The sequence below is a fragment of the Notamacropus eugenii genome, chromosome 3 (assembly GCF_028372415.1).
Source record: "Notamacropus eugenii isolate mMacEug1 chromosome 3, mMacEug1.pri_v2, whole genome shotgun sequence".
NCBI lineage: Eukaryota > Metazoa > Chordata > Mammalia > Diprotodontia > Macropodidae > Notamacropus > Notamacropus eugenii.
In genome coordinates this window covers 163,510,864-163,525,466 of record NC_092874.1, presented here as the reverse complement: position 1 = coordinate 163,525,466, position 14,603 = coordinate 163,510,864, and the positions used below count along the sequence as shown (strand labels likewise).

At 36.7% G+C, this 14,603-nt stretch overlaps 1 pseudogene; it reads left to right on the top strand.

Moving 5' to 3' along the window:
- The first annotated feature begins 2,298 nt into the window (after positions 1-2,298).
- On the top strand, positions 2,299-2,503 carry LOC140531290 (guanine nucleotide-binding protein G(I)/G(S)/G(O) subunit gamma-5 pseudogene; annotated as a pseudogene).
- Positions 2,504-14,603: the final 12,100 nt, after the last annotated feature.

Here is a 14,603-nt window from a genome sequence, read left to right as displayed (position 1 = left end):
AAATAAGAGTGCTCCAGATGGGATCTAAACAGGGTGTAGTACAGAGGAGTATGATTTCCCTTATTCTGGACATTCTGATTATATTAATGCAATCTAAGGTCACATTGACTATTTTCACTGCTAACTCATATTGAGCTCACAGTCCACTAAAATTGTGAAGTCTTTTCAAAACAAAATCTTGTCTAATAATGTCCCTCCCCATTCTGCATTTTTATGAAGGATTTTCTTTTTACATCTTAGTGTAGTTTTTTTTTATTTTTAATTTATAAAATAAAAAAGCATTTCCATAATAGGATAAAAAAGATAATTACACATAAAAGTGTGAATATTTTACATTTATATTACAAAATATCACCTCATTAGATACAGAACATCTTTCTAACCTTCTGAGTCTTTTGGTGTCTTATGTCATCTAATATCTAGATATCTCTTCCACCTTCATGCCATCTTCAAATTTTATAGGCATTCTATGCGCACTTTCATTTATGTCATTAATAAAAGTGATGAATAGTAATAACCAAAAGCAGATAGTGTTAAGCTCAAATGGAAAGAGAGCCACTAAATTGATAAGCATCCCTTCCCCCATATTGACTTAGAAAGCATATGTTTATACATTTTTATTAATATATCAACATATTAAAATCAGATAGGAACTACACTCAGAAGTGTTGTGGTCTATATATGGCCCACAATTGTATGTTTGGCACCTCTGTTCTACAGGTAGCCTTTTCCAGTCCCCCTTGTTCATAATGCCTTTCCTTTGTTATTTACTGTGTTTTTCTGCATAGAGCTTGTCTTGTATATTCATACAGACATTACATATGAGATCCTCAAGGCCAGGGTTTTTTTCTTTTTTTCTTTCTTCATATCTTCACAGCACAAAGTCTGGTACAGGACACTCACTTAATAAATGCTTGTCAGTTAATTGACAGATTGACCTCTGAAGCTCCATTACAGACTGACTTCTGGGTTGGCATCTTTCCACAATGATCATTTTATGGGTCAGATGATTCAACAATCCACTTAATGGAACATGCCTTTTGAAATTATCTATATGGTTATTATGAGATACTTTGCTAAATACAGTAGCAGCATGATGAAGAAGCTCTAGACTCAGAATTGGGAAGAAATTCTACCTCCGACACTATATGTGTGACCTTGGGTGAGTTCAATAATAACCTATCTGAGTTTCAATTTCCTCATCAATAAAATTAGGAAAATAAAATGCTGGGAGGAGTGCAATGAAAAGCAGAGTAATGCCAATTAAGATGATGGGGAATGGGGACTTTGCATGCCCTAAGAATATACTGGTAGATATGAAAGCCTGACAGCAGCTTTGAAATAGTGGCAAATTGGGATATGGTGATAACACTGACCAGAGTTAGAACCCTGTTTATTGTGATACAGCTTCTCCTTAGAGTCCAAGAGTTAGAAGTGGCAATATAATAGAAACCATTGTGATGAGCATTTTGATACACAAGAGAGCAGACCAAATGATGCTCCTTTAAGCTTTAATAATATAAGACGGCAAGTTACACAAGAATAAATTAGAAATACCAGAAATCTGGAAATGCTTCAGTGTAGATTATGCTGACTGACCAGTAAGGCAAGCTAACCACAAGTATACATGAAATGTGCTGAAGAATGTATCAGTACCTTATCATAACAGAAATGCAAACAAATCTCCCCACTCATAGGCAAGGGATTCATATTAATCAAGGTACTCTAATCTCCACATCACACTATAACATATACCACTAAAGGGCAACCATTAAAAAAAAAAAAAAAACCCAAACATTTCTTCCTTAAGCTTAGATTTGAATTTTTTTTTAAATAAAAAGAGAGAGAATTGGAGAGCTATTAAAATCTATACTTAGTTCAAACTCCAGAAACCATGCATAATAATGCAACCAATACTGATGTCTGCAACAGTTTTGAAAAGAAGATGAGAAATTTTAGACTCGAATCCAAAAGGTCTTTTTTTGAGTTTGACAGCATCCAACTTGCAGATCAAATACCAAAATATAGTAATTAGAAAGGTACCATATGCTATAACCATAATTAATAAATTCATTCTCCCATAGGATTTGATACAGTGTGCAAAATCATTTAGCAGTGTACACAGGGCACCTCACCCCTCCCCGCACCCCCGCCTGTCCCCCCAGCCCGGGGCACACACCCTCGGGTACTTAACAGATACCAAATGCGGCGCGTCACCAGACTCAGCAAGCCAGGAAGGGAGAAGACATCTGACCGACCACCACCCACCCAACCACCGGGAGCCCAGCTCCTTGCGCCATGTCCAGCAGCTCCAACGTCGTGGCCTTGAGGAAGATGGTGCAGCAGCTCAGGCTCGAGGCCAGGCTCCACCGTGTGAAGGTTTCTCAAGCGGCTGACGATCTGAAAGTTTTGCCTGCGAAATCCCCCAAATGATCCCCTGCTGACTGAGTTATCTTCCAGTACTAACACTTGCCAGTCCCAGAAAGTCTGTTCATTCCTGTAGCAAGATAATCTTAAGACTGGGTCTCGGAATCCAGTCTTCATATGTGGATCTGGATCATGATGTGATGTCCTGTGAATTGTACTATTCAAAGGAGAGAGAATTCTGAAGCCGGCACAAGTATAATCTATGTAACAATGTGTCAAGTTAATCATCCAGATTTTAACTCGTGTCAGACTTTCTCATCTACGTCTCTGAATTTTCAATGATTTCTGTTTTGTACACTGGCAAGAATGAAATAAAGTACTCAGGTGAAAGTTAAAAAAAAAAAAAAGAGTGTACACAGGGTAGAATTATGAGAGAATATCCCTGATGATAGTTGACAAATGCCAGAGGCAAATTGAGAATACTGTCCTAGACAGACAAAACATCACCAGAAAACTATATCAGGAGAAAATCTGGATGCCCTATTGTTCAGGCAAAGGCAAGACATGGGATACATACATAAGAATATGAAAAGCAAAGGCATATATCAGACATTCTGTTTTTTTAATTAGCTATTGAAATCAAAGACTGAAGTTTAAGGTGATATGAGGAGTCAAGGAAGCAGAAAGAATGACATAATTGAACTTCAATCAATAATTTTACCACAGAGGCTCAAGAAATCTGAGATGAGAAAGATGTGGAATACTTCTGGACATCTATATGATGACCACAAGAAGTCAAACACAACGAAAATGCTAGTTGGCTCAAATAAGTATCAGAAGACTCATATACAACTAATGTAATGAGTGACGGAATAGTTGTGTGTTCATCCTTTGTTGCAGAAGAAGACCATGCCACCAGAGAAATGACTTGCACTTGACTTTGTTTTGAGTGAGGGAGGACTGTGCAGGACACCAGCCTCACTTCTCCTCCAAAGCCATCTGAATCCAGTGACCAGATATTCATCAGGATGACTGGAGATGACCCAGGATGAGGCAGTTGGGGTTAAGTGACTTGCCCAAGGTCACACAGCTAGCGAGTGTCAAGTGTCTGAGTCAAGTATCAAGTGTTTGAACTCAGGTCCTACTGACTCCTGCAATGGTGTCCACTACATCCACTACACCACCTAGCTGCCCCTGACAGAATAGTTACATCAAGGAAGATGACTGAAACTCAAGTTTATCTTCAAAACTCAAATGTAGCAGCAATGGAGAAGATCCACAATTATTATTTTAAATGCCTCACATGATCCATTTATTGCCAGAAAAGTGTTGTACTTCTCAGATATGTTTCCCCTCAGATATAAGCCTGATTCCACATTTCTTAGACGAAAGTTTCACATATCTATTGCCCAAAGATGAGAACACCAGAGATTTCTGCACATATAGTCCAATTATGTGTTTATACAAACATTCACAGCTTGTACTACTAAAAATGATAGTATAAACACTAATAAGAAAGCAATATGTTGGTTAAGAAGCAAAAAATGGTGTATCTAAAGCCCCAGCTGTGTAAAGATCAATTTAGCAATTGCTGTTTTAACAGGGGGCTGCTACAGCATGTTCAGCAAAGAACTAGTGAGCATTCATTGCATACTTGGATGATGTAATCCCCATATGGAAGAGGTTTCCATCTAGGAAAGCACAAAAACACAGAACAGAGGGGCCTATAGCTGGTTCTATTCTGAAGAGGATACTTTTTTGATTTTCTAAGGGACAGGAACTAGAGTAAATTCAAAAGACAGTACCCAATTAAATTTAGTCTCTTAGCTTGACTCCTTCCGGCTTGGCTGATGTTGGGACAAAGGTGTTTGAGATGCTGTGAGCCTCCAAGCAGGGGAAGTGCTTCAGGTCCTCTCTCTCCTAGAGATGGCATGAAGCTGAGAGTGCTTCATCCTGCTATCGTTTCTGTTTCTGTTGTACTTATTCTTTCTACTTTTAGGTGAAAGTTATGGGATCTTGTGATTTTCCAAGAGTCAGGAGAGGAAGCCTCCAGATTGTAGGTGCTGGAGTCACACAAATTTCATTTTCATTTGCAGTGTGGTCCATAAATGGATGACTCCTCATCTCTGCTACTACTGGGCTGGGTTAAGCAGTTCAGTTAGAACTTTGCTCCTCACTGTGGACTTCTTGCTCCTGAACTTCTTTCAAAGCTCACAACCTTGTAGCCATCTCCCTTCTTCCTTTAGGAAATAGAAACAGAAGCAATAGGTTGACCATGTGCTCTCAGGTTCATGTCACATCCAGGGGCCTGAGTCCCTTCCTGTACCCACTAGGGCTCATCCTCCAGATTTCAACACCAATTGTGCTGGATAAAGCCAGATCAGGAGATAAGATTTGTTTGGGCAATGCCTTTTGAATATACTTCGTTTCAGCTATTCAGTTGAACAAAAAGGCTGCTTTTTACTATGAAGTTCATGGACTAAAACCAGTTATAGAATGTGCATTCTCCAAACCAAGCGGTATGGCCTTTACATTGGAAAAGCATCATCATGCCTTTCTGACAGAAGGCTTTCCAAACAGTGACTCTATCAATTGTTCCCACTGTACATGCTCTCTAGCCCCCATTACATTGCGTAAACTACTTTAAAGTACTATAACATTTCTATTGCTTTTATTGATTACTTCAAGATCAATTTGTACCAGTTCTTCATTCATGGTTTATTCTGCGATCAATTAATACCAGTAAATAAACTGCTATTATGCACCAAGCACTGTGCCGAGTGTCAGAATGAATGAATGATTTTAAAAAAATAAAACTCCAGAGTATTTGATGTCAACATGGATAACTGTTCTCTATCTAAAATATTACACTTGGACAATAATGTCAAGAACTATTGATATAAACCATGGCTTTCTTTAGGGAGACAGTTGAAAATTATGGTTTTGCCTAGCTATAAATACATTGTAATCTTTCCATAAGAGAACAAAGTATGATTTTCAAATAAAACAGAGTTAACTCAAAATATCTTATTAATCATCAATATTATTAAGTTATATAGCCTGTCCAAAGTTATATAACTCCTCCAAAAAATGAATTTAAGAGGCTCCTCCATCTCATAGAAATTTTCTCTAATGATAGAAAAACTTCATTGGCCTTGAGAAATATAAATTTCTCAAAATACACCATGGAAAGATAGAGACTGAAGACTTTAAATTTAAACCCAAAGATCACATTGAACAAGAGAATGCTTAATACTTGATTTTAAGGTAATATTTAAAAATACTTCAAGGCAAAGCTGTTGTTGTCTGTCCTTCATTCAAAAAGAGGACCAAGGACATCCTGAAGGTAATGTCTTAACTTGTGCCTGAATTGGCTTTACTATCTCCCTTGGAGTCAAGGGAATTCAGTGGCAAGACATAGGTCAAGACCACTATCCTGGATGCAGCAGGTGACCCTAGCCTTTCTAAATTAAGGTATTTCCCAAGTCTCATTTTATCTAAGGCAATCCATTCAAAGACTAAGAGCTAGGTAAGAATTGAGACAAAAGAGGATCTAATTTGCCATCACCAAAATATCTGTCTAGGAGGGGAAGACCCTCAAGGTTTCTGGACAGAACAGAAAACAATTTTTATTTACACACATTCTAATCCATTAAAACCTAACCTATGAGCCACTGAGGCTTAGGTTAGGGATTATTATGAACCATTCAAGGACAGCCAGTGTAATTTGGCTTTAAAGGCATAGTCAAGTAGCTGTTCTGAAATAAAACAGGCTTTTTAAAGCCTGTTTTTTCAGAGCTATGTTTCAAGAAATCATAAATGAAAACTGGAGTAAGTTGTCCCAAATTTTTGTGGAAAAAGTGAATAAAAAATAAACATTAATCTTTTTAGTGATCTGTATGTGACTCAAAATTTTATTCCTATTGAAAGAGCATCCACATGTAAGTATATAATGCCCCATGTGAAGAGAGGGACCACATGTGCCACCACATATCATAATGTTGAACCTTTTGTTGGTTACTACAAGTCCTTTGACTTAGTTCCACATTCGTGATTCATTTATGTTTCAAAATGTATAAAATAAGTCTAAGTTTAGTGAGAATGCTAGAGTTTTTGCGGACCATATAGAAAAGTGTTCTCTATTTTAAAAACAATACCAAAACAACAATATTAAGAACTATTGGCACATTATGACCATTTTTCAGGGAAACTTCCTAAACAGATTATGATTCTACCTCACTTTAAATTCATGATGATGTTTTTCTAAGAAAAATAAATATGGCTTCTGAGTTAAAAAAGTATTTTAACTAACTTTATTCATCACTTGAGATATAAGGAAAATATTAAGCTGCATGTAACCATGAATGAATATTCTGCAGTTTCTTCATCTTGGGTATCAAAATGTTGGACTTTCTGAAAGTAAAATTCTTAATGCTTGTTAAGTAAGGATAGAAAATGCAGGCTCTGAGCATGAATCTTCATTGCCCTCTTTACCACTGAGGTTGTACCAAGAGCACTTTCAGTGATCCTATAGAAAATAAGTTTATGACTTGATACTTTTATTAAACTACCAAAGATAATTATTTTTATGAACCTCTGCTATATTATGTAAAATATTAAAAATAATAGAATAGTAACTTGTCCCAGGACCATTTCTATCTGAACTCCATAGAATGAGATAAGAAGAATGTAGCAATAATAAAAGTGATGATGATGATGGTGATGATGCTTATAATAAGTACTGATGGGGAATTTCTATCTTATGCATGGGTTTGGGAATCTTTTAAATAAAGAGTCTTTTTTGTAATAATCTTAGAACTTAATTTTTAGAAGCCAGTTGTATGAACAACTGATATCTTAGGATTTTTTATATCAAACTCAGTTGTATGTGTATATACATACATATATTTTATGTATGTATATATATATGCACATATATATACATACATAAATATATATACATAGATATATTTATGTATGTACATACACATATACATGACAAAAATTGTATGAGTTAGTACATTATAATAGATAAAACAGGAATTTTAAAATATCTTCATAAGTCTCTTGAGGAGGGAGGACACAGTGGAATTTTTAACCATTCACTGGTGCATGAGTTCAATATAGATTATTATAACTATTATTATAATATTCATTGATAGTGTCTTTCAGAGAAAGGACCTAGCCCTAACAGGGAAAGGTCTACCAAAAAGACAGGCAAAAAGCATAGTGACAACAAGGCCATAGTGGTGGGAAAATTTGCCAAAAGGGCACAGTGACTAAAGATAGCTTCCCAATTAGGGATGCCCAGAGGAGGCTCTACACACTTTGTGCATTGTAGGTGGTGATCAGGGAAAGTCTCTTGGACAAAACCCATGAAAACTCTAGACCTAAGCTCAGTTGGTCATCAATGGAATAGATTCATTTTTTCCCTAATATCTAATCCACTGTCTATTAATGACATATAAGCAAACTCATAGGTAGACACATTCACTTATTTTGGGTAAAACAGCTGTGTCTATTTGCTAAAGTAAGTCGAAATAACAACCATGAAACTAAGTTCTATGAATTCCTAAACTTAAAATCATTTCTTTTACCTTACATGTACATATTCTGAAAAAAAAAGTTTAAGAATTGTGTTTATAGATATCCCATGGTCAGATGATCTGTCATTTAAAATGACTATCTGTTTCAACTTCTGCTAAAAAACAAAGACGAAATTACGACCAATATTTCTACCTACCTACAATTCTACCTAATATACCATGCAAGTCGTTAGTACATGTGGTTTTATTTAACAGATATTTTACTTGAAAAGTGATCACTTGGAATAAAATTGCTATAAATGGGGTGGGAAAGAAAAAATACCTTAAGTAAATAATAAATACTGCATGCCATGCAAAATTCCAATGTAAATCCATAAAGAATATTTTGAAAAATACCTTTATTATTCTAACCTGGATACTTGGATGTTGTTCCTACTTCTTATACTTCAATGATGACTATTGTTGATGCTGATTATCTTGAAAGGCAGTATGTCACAGTAGACAGAGAGATGAAATCCAAACCCCAAAGACCTGAACTGAGCTCCTGTGCCAAACACCTTTTCTCCCTGAGACTCGGCAAGTCACCAAACATCTCAGTGCACTAAGAAACTCTCTGACTAAAAGTTGCAGAAATGCTTCTGACCTCTGGTGGAGGGAGACTTCTCCCCTGAGAGTTCTCTATACCAATGAAATCATAGGTTCAGTACCAATTTCGACGATTACTATTGGTATTTTAGTCATTTATTTCCTCTGCCAATGCAAATTGAGACCTTATTCCTTCAGTCTTTTTGAGTATCTGTTCTCTGAAAAAAAAAAAAAAACATCTCTGGTTACCCACCTACTTGTAATGAGTTCTAAAGTTTCTAGATTGAACCTAAATAAATAAATGCAATACTGATTTTTAAAAAGAGTTCTTTGTAGGAGCCATCCTCAAAACCTATCTATCTTGTTAAACACTGTCAAAGCCTGGAAAGCAGTTAGATAGTGTTTGGGTTCATGCAGTCGGTTTTGGAATTGTACTTTATGACTGAGCTGTCTTAATTGTTGGGTGAATGAATTGAAACTCAATTCAATTCATTATATCTAGTCACATTCAGACATCACTTTACATCCTACATAGCCATCCACCAAAGACACCAGGGTTTACCCATACTGGGAATTATCTCATGTGTCCTGGAGTTTTGATTATCTCTTCCTCCTTTCTTTATACCTCTTACTTTCCTAAGAGCCAGTTACGTAGAGTATTGGATAGCATTCTGGACTGAAAGTCAGGAAGGTTTCTTTAACAAAGATTGTACACAGCATTCACAGCACATCCCCATCTACTGCTGGTCGAAAGTAAAGGCTATCTTAGTACTTAGCCACTTTGGCAATTACCAAGAGCACGGCTGTTCCTAACTGGCCACCTGTGACTTAGTGATGAAGAATGTTTGGGGGATGTTAAGTTAATGAATCCTATTTAAGTCCTTCCATCAATGCACACTTATGAAAGTTTTGTGATTCATAATGTATTCTAAGTGTGTAGAGCGCTGGACATGGAGTCCAGGAGACCAGAGATTGAAGGCTAACTCATGTACTTGCTACTTTTGTGATGTCACACGAGTCACTTCTCTCAGCCTGTCTCTTTATCTATAAAATGGGTATAATAATAGACTTTATAGACTTGCTCTGAGGATCAAATGAGATAATATATACTTACATATCAAGTTCTTTTCGAACCTTAAAGCACCATGTAAGCGTTGGCTGTCACAGCTGTTGCTACTCTGCTCAAGGAACAATAATAAAATTAACATTGCCATTTCAACTGAAAAGGGCATGAGGATCTCATTTCCTATGATTCCTCCCCTGAGAAATCCTCATCCTGTTGGAGCCCTTTCCTAGGCCATAGGAGTCAGAATTGGTGACATGGAGTCAGCAGGTGCTGTTATTATCCCCATTTTATAGATGAGAAAACTGAGGCAACTATATAGCTTAATTGCCTCGTCCTGAGTCACATAGACAGTAAATGTCCGAGGCAGGATTTGAACTCAGGTCTCCCTGACTCCAAGTCCAGTGATTTCTCCACTGTGACATCTAGTTTGTTAAACTTTGTCATATATGTATATATATATGCATATATATACATATATACACAATACACACTTATGTATGCATATATGTATATGTGTGTATGTATTTGTGTGTATATGTGTATCTAAATTTTATTGATCTTTTGTTTTTTGTCACATATTTTTCACTATATGCTTTTTCTTCCTCCCATACCTTTTGTATGGGTAAAGTGATAGGAAAAACTGGCAAGAATTTATCGGTTTTTCAGTTTTGTATTTTATGTGTTATTTTTTTTTTCATGAGTCAACATTTATTATTTAAGATCAAGAACAGGTTATGAAGGGGGTGGGGGGCCTAGGGAGGAGGGAACAAGGAAGGAGATAGGGAGAGGAGAGCCTCTCCTCTGTGTCTGCTCTAGACAGGGTTGATCCTGATTTCTGAGCCTTGGTGCAGGGCACACAGGGCAGCACATGATAAGATGGGGTTCCAGGGGGTACAGGTTTAGGAAAAGAACCTGGGTAGCCAGAGTTACACATCCAACCAGAGGTGGGGGCTAGGGTTCTCCTTGGATCAGCAGCACCATTTACTTTTAGGAACTGAAGCATAGTGCTAAGTTCCATCCCTCTTATTTCAGCTCTTAGAAAACATTCTTGTAAAGTCTTTGTGCTAAAGAAGTCTTCCATTGACTTTCTAACTTCTTGTACTTTGCTTCTAGTTTCTTTGTATGTGCATCCAACTTGCAAGCTTCCTGCACTAGAGCTGCTACTTACTCCTCAATTAAAGTGATCTGATCCAGATTAAGGCTGAAGGACTGCATATTTCTGGTTTAAATCCTTTAGGTTTCTACTTATGTTTACTGCAATATCTTTCATTTCTAGATACTTCAAGCTAGTCAGTGTGTTCCTATTTTCCAGAAGTTTATAGTCTTTCCCGGTGGATGTCAGATCACCCGTCAGTGACATGACCATTTTGGAGAACACGTCCCGGCACAGCCCCTGATATCCACCTCAGCGTGGTCTCCTCGGCCATCTCCACCATGGCATAGTCTAGGCTGGGGAAAGGATGAAGGAAAAAGGATGGAGGGAAGAGTGCGGGATGGGGGAGGAGAGGAAAGGAGGGGGGAAGGGAAGGATAGGGGAGAAGAGGGGAAGGATGGAGAGTCGGAGAAGGAGATAAGGATTGTGCATGTTTTCTTAAAAATTCTTTGGTCCATAACTGAAATAAATGAAACTTTTTTTAACTTAACTTTTTTATTACTCTGGAAAGGTATATCTTCTTTCCTGTTTTATCCTAAAAACCTGACATTTTACATTTTGATATGATTTTTAAATAGTTAAATCATTGCTACTTCAGAATTGGCTTGTTCTCTTGTACTATTAAATTAGGCTTCTAAAATAAATGAAATTGCAGATCAATAAAGAATCAAAGTTCTCAGGGTGTTTCAAATATCTTTTTTTTTTCCAAATGAGCTCTGCATAATGAGTGGGAATTATAACTTTGGATGGTACATGGAAAGAAGAATCAATTAAAATGGCAAGTAGGAGAAATTACAAAACCTTTTCAGAGGCTAGAGACTAAACATAGTATGGTACAGTATGTTATGGTATGGTATAGTACAGTGCAGGATAGTATAGTATAATATTGTATACCATAGTACACCATAGTATAGTATGTCATACAAATTTTAAAGATGAAATATTCATGCTCTCAAGAATTACGTTCAATAGTATGTTTTAGGATCACAGGAACATAGACACAGCTGGAAGAGACGAGTCAGCTAATGCAATCCCCCCATTATATAGAAGAGGAAAGTGAGGTACTGAAAGGTCATGTGATTTGTTCAATGTCATACAGGGATCAGGGATAGCATTTGAACCCAATCACTTTGACTTCTGAGCCACTGTTTTTTAAAACATAATAATAATTGACATTTTTTCAAGTAAAAATTGATTTTCACTATCCCATTCTCCAAAAACTGCTTTAAAAAAGAAAGAAAAAGAAAACAAAATTCTTATAACATAAATGAATAGCCATGCAAAACGAATCCCCTCTTTGGATATGTTAAGAAAAGATATCTCACTCAGCCACTAGACTTCATCACTATGCTGTCAGTAGCTGGGTAGTAAATTTCAACATTAGTCCCCTGGCATCACACTTGGTCATTGCATTGATCAGAGTTCTTAGGTCTTTCAAAGTTGGGTTTTGCAACATTGTTATTATTTTATGAATTATTCTCCTTGTTCCACTCATTTCACTTTTTTTATCAGTTCATACAAGTTTTTCCAGGTTTCTTTGGAACTGTTCTCTTTGTTTTGTCTTACAGTCATAATAGTATCACATTACATTCCTATGTAATAATTTGTTCAACCACCCCCCAAGCAATGAGCACCTATATTAGTTCCAGTTCTTTCCCACTACAAAACAAGTGGCTATAATTAATTTTTTTTTTCATATAAGATCTTTCTTCTTTTCTTTGATTAATGTGGGGCATAGGCCCAGCAATACTATTCCTGAATCACAGGGTTTGCAAAATTCAGTGTCCTGTTGAGCGTTGGTACAAATTGTTCCTAGAGTGGTATCACAAGTTTGCAGCTCCATCAATGGTGTGTCAGTGTTCCTGTTTTGCTGCACCCTCTTCAACACATGTTACTGTTCTTTTTTATTGACTTTGCCAGTCTGATGTATAGGAACTGTAACTTCAGAGTTGCTTTAACTTTCATTTCTTTAATTATTAGTGATTAGCATAATTTTTCCAAGTGGCTATCAATAGTTTTAATGTCTTCCTGAGAAAACTGTCTGCTTATATCCTTTGATCATGTATCAATTGGGAAATGTGAGCTAATGCTTTTTCCACCATGCCATGATAATAATTATAACTATAATGATGCTGGTAGCTAACATTTATATATCACTTTAGGTCTGCAAAATGTTGTACATTACTTATCTCATAAAGTCAGTAATGGTATTATTATAATTATATTATATAATTATTACTATTTTTAAAATGAAGAAATAACAGCTAAGATAGGTTTAGTCACATGCCCAGGGTCACAAAAGCCACTGGGCTCATTTACTTCTTTTATCTGTACTGTATGATCTGCAGCAGATGATGATTGAATGAAGGGAGGATGGAGATTCATAGAACCACAGAATAATAGACTGTTAGAAATGGAAGGGATCTTAGAGGCTATCTAGGCCAATTTTAACTTTTTTTAAAGGAAGAAACTATCTAAGAGAGGTTGTGGCTTATTAACACAGCTACTTAGAAGCAATGACTAAAACTCAGAGACCCTGACCGGCAGTTCAGTTTTCTTTCTTTCTCCTATACTAATTGAATTTAACTGATATTTATTATGTGCTTTCCTGTGCAAATAAAAGGGATATACAAAAATAATTACACTTCCAATGTACTGGAGAATTTAATACCTGAGCAGATGAGTAAAAAGCAAAAATAATATGAAAACAGACCATTAATAAGTAGGAGGTTCTGAAAAAACTTTTGTGAGCTATGAGGTAGTACCTGAGAAGAATGCTGAAGGTACCTATGGATTCAAAGAGGCAGAGTTGAGAAATGTACTCCAGGCATGAGCCTGTGCAAAGACACCAATGAGTTGGAAGAGGAAGAGCAAATAGACCAGATTGGTCCACTGTGGCCAGTATGTAGAGGAAACTAATGAGAAATATACCTGAAAAAAACTGAAAGAAATCATGATCATGAAGGGCTTTAAATGCCAAGTTGAGAAGTTTGCATTTTATCATAGAGTTGTAATCAGGCTTCTGGCACATATCCAGACAACATGATATAGTGTCTTTCCACATGGAGAGCATGGGAGCCTGGTTCTGGGGGAATCCTGGTAACACATGATACAAGTATATGTTTGTGTGCACATTCTGTAATTGTTGTTGTCATCTATCATTAGGTTAGGAGGAGCCTTATTTCTTTTTCTCCCCCTGAATGCATCACCACTATAGCCATCTTTACAAAATCTTTCTCTCCTCAGTGGCCTCTCTTTAAAAAGAGCTTCAAATGACTTGTGTCTTCTTTTAAACTTATTTTAAAGTTGGAAGCTGGAAAACACACACACACACACACACACACACACACACACACACACACACACCCTCTTCTTTCCCAATAACTCACCAACCCTGCCAGTCTTACTGTCAAGGAGTGGCTAAATAATAATTCTCTCCATAAATGAAGAGTCTTATGCAAATACTCAAGCTTGAGTACTAGGCTGCATTTCAAAGATCCTCCCCAAGTCATGTGTTGCCTATATAAGTTATGTGCATATCTATATAGGTTGGTGTAAATGAAGGTTGAAGAGTGACAGGAATAGATATCATTTAAATCTTCCCCACCCCTCTGCAATAGAAACTTGATTCCTGCCAGGAGGTGAGCAGGAGATTGGGGTCACAAGACTGTCTCATTCTACTCCTAAGAAGGAGGAGGATGAACCAGAATTAAATTTGTCTCCCTAAATGTTGTTAGTGTGGGGAAAATTATCGTGGGTTCAAATCACTCTCCTGTTCACTATCACATGAAAAATCAATGCCCCAAGTTATATCGGAAGGCTTAAATTCTTCCCCCAATATGTTGGTTACATAAAATCTATCACTAATACTAAATACCAAATAGAC